This window comes from Schistocerca serialis, chromosome 1, assembly GCF_023864345.2.
Source record: "Schistocerca serialis cubense isolate TAMUIC-IGC-003099 chromosome 1, iqSchSeri2.2, whole genome shotgun sequence".
In the NCBI taxonomy this organism is placed as follows: Eukaryota; Metazoa; Arthropoda; class Insecta; order Orthoptera; family Acrididae; genus Schistocerca; species Schistocerca serialis.
The window spans coordinates 833983150-833989378 of record NC_064638.1 but is presented as its reverse complement, the minus strand read 5'-3'; positions in this window follow the sequence as shown (position 1 = coordinate 833989378).

Below are 6229 nucleotides of genomic sequence, written 5' to 3'. Positions count from 1 at the left end.
GATTTCACACACATTATTTTTTTTTTATCTCGGTAATGGAGCGTGAAACGAAAAAGTTGAAAGGTTCCCGAGAAAATCATTTTAAGAAAATATGGTAAAAATTTCCTCAATTTGCCATGAGTAGAAATTATTGCAGTGGCCATTCCCATAACTGGTGTATTTGGGTACACAAAAATCATTCTTTTAGGGGCATATCTTGATAACGGATAAATTTTTTAGAAAATGGGAAAATGGCTTTCTGTATGAACGTCTAAAGAATGAATCACGAGTAAAAAGTAAACCAAATGATTTTGTTTGAACTTTATATTATGCGCGCTTATTTGTTTTTTATATTTGCCAAAGTATATAAATCTACATCTACATCCATACTGCGCAAGCCACCTGACGGTGTGTGGCGGAGGGCATCTAGAGTACCTCTATCGGTTCTCCCTTCTATTCCAGTCTCGTATTGTTCGTGGAAAGAAAGATTGTCATTACGACTCTGTGTGGGCTCTAATCTCTCTCTGATTTTATCCTCATGGTCTCATCGCGAGATATACGTAGGAAGAAGCAATATACTGCTTGACTCCTCGGTGAAGGTATGTTCTCGAAACTTCAACAAAAACCCGTACCAAGCTACTGAGCGTCTCTCTTGCAGAGTCTTCCACTGGAGTTTATCTATCATCTCCGTAACGCTTTCGCGATTACTAAATGATCCTGTAACGAAGCGCGCTGCTCTCCGTTGGATCTTCTCTATCTCTTCTATCAACCCTATCTGGTACGGATCCCACACTGCTGATCAGTATTAAAGCAGTGGGCGAACAAGCGTACTATATCCTACTTCCTTTCTTTTCGGATTGCATTTCCTTCGGATTCTCCCAATGAATCTCAGTCTGGCGTCTGCTTTACCGACGATCAACTTTATATGATCATTCCATTTTAAATCACTCCTAATGCGTACTCCCAGATAATTTATGGAATTAACTGCTTCCAGTTGCTGACCTGCTATATTGTAGCTAAATGATAAGGGATCTTTCTTTCTATGTATTCGCAGCACATTACACTAGTCTGCATTGAGATTCAATTGCCATTCCTTGCACCATGCGTCAATTCGTTGCAGATCCTCCTGCATTTCAGTACAATTTTCCATTGTCACTACCTCTCGATATACCACAGCATATCTAAGTATACAAATAAACTGTCAAAATTTCACTGACCTATTGAATTTGTTTTATATAAGAATCGCACCATTCTGCAGCACGGAAAAGTAGGGAACCAGCCGAAAAATTTTCCTATCTGAGCAGGAAAAGACGAACATGTTCCTCCTTGAAAGACTCGGACAGAAAACTGGCGATCCAACTGCCTCAATCCTTCTTTCGCCTTATTCACTGACAGTAAAAATTTTGGATGTGAACATATTCGAGCTCTTTTGTGCTGCAAGAGAGTAGCAAGGGGACAGAGACGTTGGAAGAGAGACGAGACTGTGCCGACGGGAGAGAAAGAGAGAGGAGGTAGTAATGATGGGAGGGAGAAAGTGACAGTGAAAGAGAAACAGAGATCGCTGAAGACAATGGGAGAGGGTGCCAAACAGAGAGGAGATACTGATAGTCAGAGAGAGGCAGTGGCACTAAAAGAGAAAGAAAGATGGATGGAGACAAAAGCAGGGGAAGATAAAGGGAGAAGAGTCAGTAGAAATGGAAAATACAGATGAGTGGCGAGCATCCACTTGGTTGGGGAGAGGGGCAATTCATTTTGTACCAAAATGTAAACATGTGGGTATAGCGGAAAAAATAAGTTAGACCCTCCCAGAATTTTTGAACTGCTGAGGTATGGTGGAGACAGTGGCAGTGGGAAAGAAAGACAAAAGGAAAAAGTGTAAGAAAGAGACAATACAGTGGCAGTGAGATATATTGAAAATCAATGGGCGAAAAAGGACACAGTGGGAGAGAGGCGTGGGTAGACATTGGAAGTGAGATGCTGTGCATGAAGGCTAAACTATAAAAAGAGACAGCGTAAATGGATTTAGAATATTCTGTGTTAAAAGAGCGTGAATTTGTTCTCATGCAAAAATTTTTGATGAGGAAGGTGGGATGAGGATTGAATTAGCTGGTTTACCATGTCTCTGTCCGTGTTGGCTTTTACAGAGGAACATGTTCGCTTTTCTTGTATTCCGCCAGGAGGATTTTTCCGCGGATGATATTTTCTTTAATAAAAGGATATTTAATAGAAGCCCATGCTTGCTCAGTCCCCAGCCAAATCTCATTACACGCAAATCTTGCACTGCAACCTCGTGGTTTAGTACCTTATTATTTTACTTCTCGAAAGTTATGTATAATAGTCATATCGACCATGTGATCTTTTCCTACAGTTATATCTTCTTTAATACCTTCGCATGTTTCTCTCATCAATTCGGATTTAGCACGTTTGCACTTCCAGTAAATATCATTCCTAAGAAACCTACACTGTTGCCTTCCTAATCATTCTTGAGATTCTTATGTCCTTTGCATTCAGTCCATAAGATGGTGTCCTATTAACTGGCATCGACGATTTTACTCAATTCGTTGGTCGCTACCTAAGATAGTTTGCAATATTCTGTTTCATCGTCAAGGAAATTGACATATTTTTTGTTTTACTACAACTATTATTCTTATTTGTATTATTATTATTATTATTATTATTATTAATATTGTTGTTACCACTACTAGCTTATGGCTTGTGTGTGCACCTGAGTCAGTTGAAAGTACAGGATTAGATTTGTAAATCCTTCAATAACTGTGTTACAGGCCAGTTGATATTTCCCAATGTGTCTTGATCTTGGGATATGTAACATCTGCAATAATAGTCTGTAGAAAGATCACAAGGAATATTAAATTGGTCTAAAGCTTGTATATTTAGTGAGTAAATGTAGCAATGTCATTCTAAATTGAACAAGGAGTTACTGTAACAAGTAAATGTGTAATTTTTAGAAGCTACACATATTCTCATAGAGTTGCTTATCTAATTTTGAGGTACATTATCGCTGTACATTTTGCTAGACGATTTATCGATACTTTATTGTCTGCCTATTTTTATTTCCTTCTGTTTTTTCCTATTGTTCTCTCTACAGCCTCTGTCTTCCGCTTATCTCTTTTCTGTTTTCAGTTTCTCTCTTTTCTGTATGGTGTGTGAAATTCCACTTCTGCCGTATTTTGTCGATAGACGGAATCCTCTTGCTATTTATTTCTCACAATGCACTTTTCAAGTCATAATCAAATTTCACTCCAGCTCAGGCGGTGTGGTAGAGCTTCGCAAAATTTGTTCTTTATTTTTCATATTTGTGTCACGTCTGGTAGGGGGCAAAATGATGACGCCCACATGTCATTCACATGACGTTGTGGGTAGCGTCAAAAATGAAATTTCCGTGGTATATTTGTCCGAGACTTAGGACCTTATTGTGAGTACACTATTGAAACTGCACGTGTCTGGCTATTCCGTGAAGGGGACACGTACTTAATGCACTTGCAGGTCATCTGGGACGAGGACTGATGGACCCTAAACGTGCAAGCAGCGGCATCTCTTAGTCTGCGCCGGCGCTCCATTCATCATCTCGTTCTGCACACAAGGGACCTTCATACAATCTATTGAGACACTCCAGCCACTCAACTAGCTCTGTTACTGACTTCTGACTACTTTATCCAATTGGCATGCACAGCTGCAACCGTCGTCTACACATTCGCCCAGATAACCATCCCAAACCTACCGGCTACGGATCTACACAAACGTATAAGGTGTGACACAAAACCTCATTTCGGCGATCATAAAGTCAAAGGGACAAGACAAAGTGAGAAGTAAGAGATAATTTGTCAATGTGGGAAGAAAATAGCGTTGATTTAAAAAAAAAAAAAAAAAAAAAAAAAACATGGTTACGTGGTTACTCCGTTGTGCCATCTTGTGTAGTAATATAACGCAGTCATGAACCTGATATTTTTTTATATTGAGTGTATGATTCGTTCAGATTGATAGACAGAAGTACCAAAATAAATGATCCGGTGAATTCAAACGTGGCTCTGTTCCTATCGAATACTTCAAACACAATTGCGCAGTATTCGATAATGTGATGTAGGTAATTAAAGATTAGTGACATAGCTAAGGTTGTTGGCTTTTAGGGAGAGTTTTATATGAAGAACTAAGACAAAAAAATGGTTTTCGTGTTTGGTGATTATATTCGGAAGAAATTGCGAAAACGAATTATTAAGCAATATTTGAAACGTAAAAAAAGTCTGCTCACCTTGTGCGCCCCTTTCTTATGGCGGATATGTTGCGGGTCCATCACTTCAAATCAGAAACGGAGCTCAAGTCAAAGCAGTGAATGGAAGACTAATTCAGCGTGCTGGGTCAGAGGGATAAGTGCCGTCTGTAATTTTTTTTTAAACACTGACCGAATGAATCAACGATAAACCTGAACAAGCATCATGAGACGTCCGCCACGAACAAATACAACGACCAGTAACGAACAAAATGAGATTTATAACAAAAGTCCGCGGCTGTGCGCCAACAAAAGCGAAGTCGAATCGTTATACCGCAAATTTTATGGCAAGCGGTCCCTGCATGCAATAGAATCCCATTAACTTTCAGCAAATGAAAAAAAAGAAATACTTGGAAAATGCTTCTTACTGACCGTCAGAACTAAACGCCGCTATGAAAAAATCAACATCTTTCCATCTTTCATCAGGACAATTCACCTGCTAATAAAGGTGCTTTGCCAATTGGAGAAATGTCGAAACATCCACATTGTTCACCACAGGAGATACGATCTGATTTCCCAATCCTTCCACTTCTAAAGAAATTTGTCACTGGAAAACGGGTCGAGTCCAATCTACTCATTGGAAACACTTTGCATAAAGGGAAATGACGTAAGGGGAAACTATGGCGAAAATGGAGGTAACAAATCTACGAGAGTCAATAATATAAGACTTTCATATTCGATTCCTGAAGGTAAAATCTTCTACATGATTAGGCCACATTATAATCCACTCCAAACTTATGCTCCAAAACTCGGAGCTTCGACCGCTGTGCTGCAATCTCCCTCAAGGAGACCTATGACGTACGAGACCCAGAAATTTTCCCTTGTCTCCGTATTAATATTAAACAGAAATACTTAAACTTATGGTCGAAAGAAATGCGTGTACTGTAAATGTCGGTGAGACAAAAAATGCTTTCAGACCCTTTATTTCTGTATAACTTCTTCTGGACACCTAACAAAAAGGCTTCGGTATGGAATGTAAAATTTTCAACGAGTTGTTATTACAGTCTTAGGACACGTTTTTAACCGTTACAACTGCAGATAAATGTTAATTAACCTCAGAGTGAGAGCACAGAATCGTATAGCCGATATTGTTTAAAAAAAGTATTTTACACGGCACGGTAACCCATTAAATATAGAAAAATGCAAAGCAACACAACAGAGTCCCCGGAGATTTCCGACAAACCGTGCTACATGCGCGAGGTTAATTTTCCGTACACATATTCAAAACTACGTCGGCGATATGAGTTACATCATTCTTGTGGTGAACCTGTCATAATCATTACGCAGTTTCTGTGCGTTTATGATGGTAAATTGTTATTGTAATTTATGTCTTCAGTCCGAAGACTGGTTTAACGATTGCTCTCCACGCTACTCATCTCCGAATAACTACTGCAGCCCTCAGCTATTTGAACTCATTTGCTCTGTTAATCTCTTAGTATCCCTCCACAATTTTTATCCCCTCCCCCCCCCCCCCCCCCACACACCCAGACACACTTCTCTGTAATACTAAAATGATGATTGCTTGATGCCTCAGAATGTGTCCTATCAGCTGGTCCGTTCTTTTAGTCAAATTTCTTTCTTCCTCATTTCTATTCAGTAATTTGTCAATATTTAAGCGATCTACCCATCGAGTCCTCAGCATTCTTCTGTGGCACCACATTTCAAACGCTGCTATTCTCCTCTTGTCTGAACGTCTTATTACCCATCTTTCACTGCCATACATGGCTACATTCCAGACACATGCCTTCAGAAAAGACTTCCTAAGACTTGATATTAACAGATTTCTCTTCCTCTGAAATGTTTTTCTTGTCATTGTCAAAAAAAAATGGCACTGAGCACTATGGGACTTAACTTCTCAGGTAATCAGTCCCCTAGAACTTAGAACTACTTAAACCTAACTAACCTAAGGACATCACACACATCCATGCCCGAGGCAGAATTCGAACCTGCGACCGTAGCGGCCGC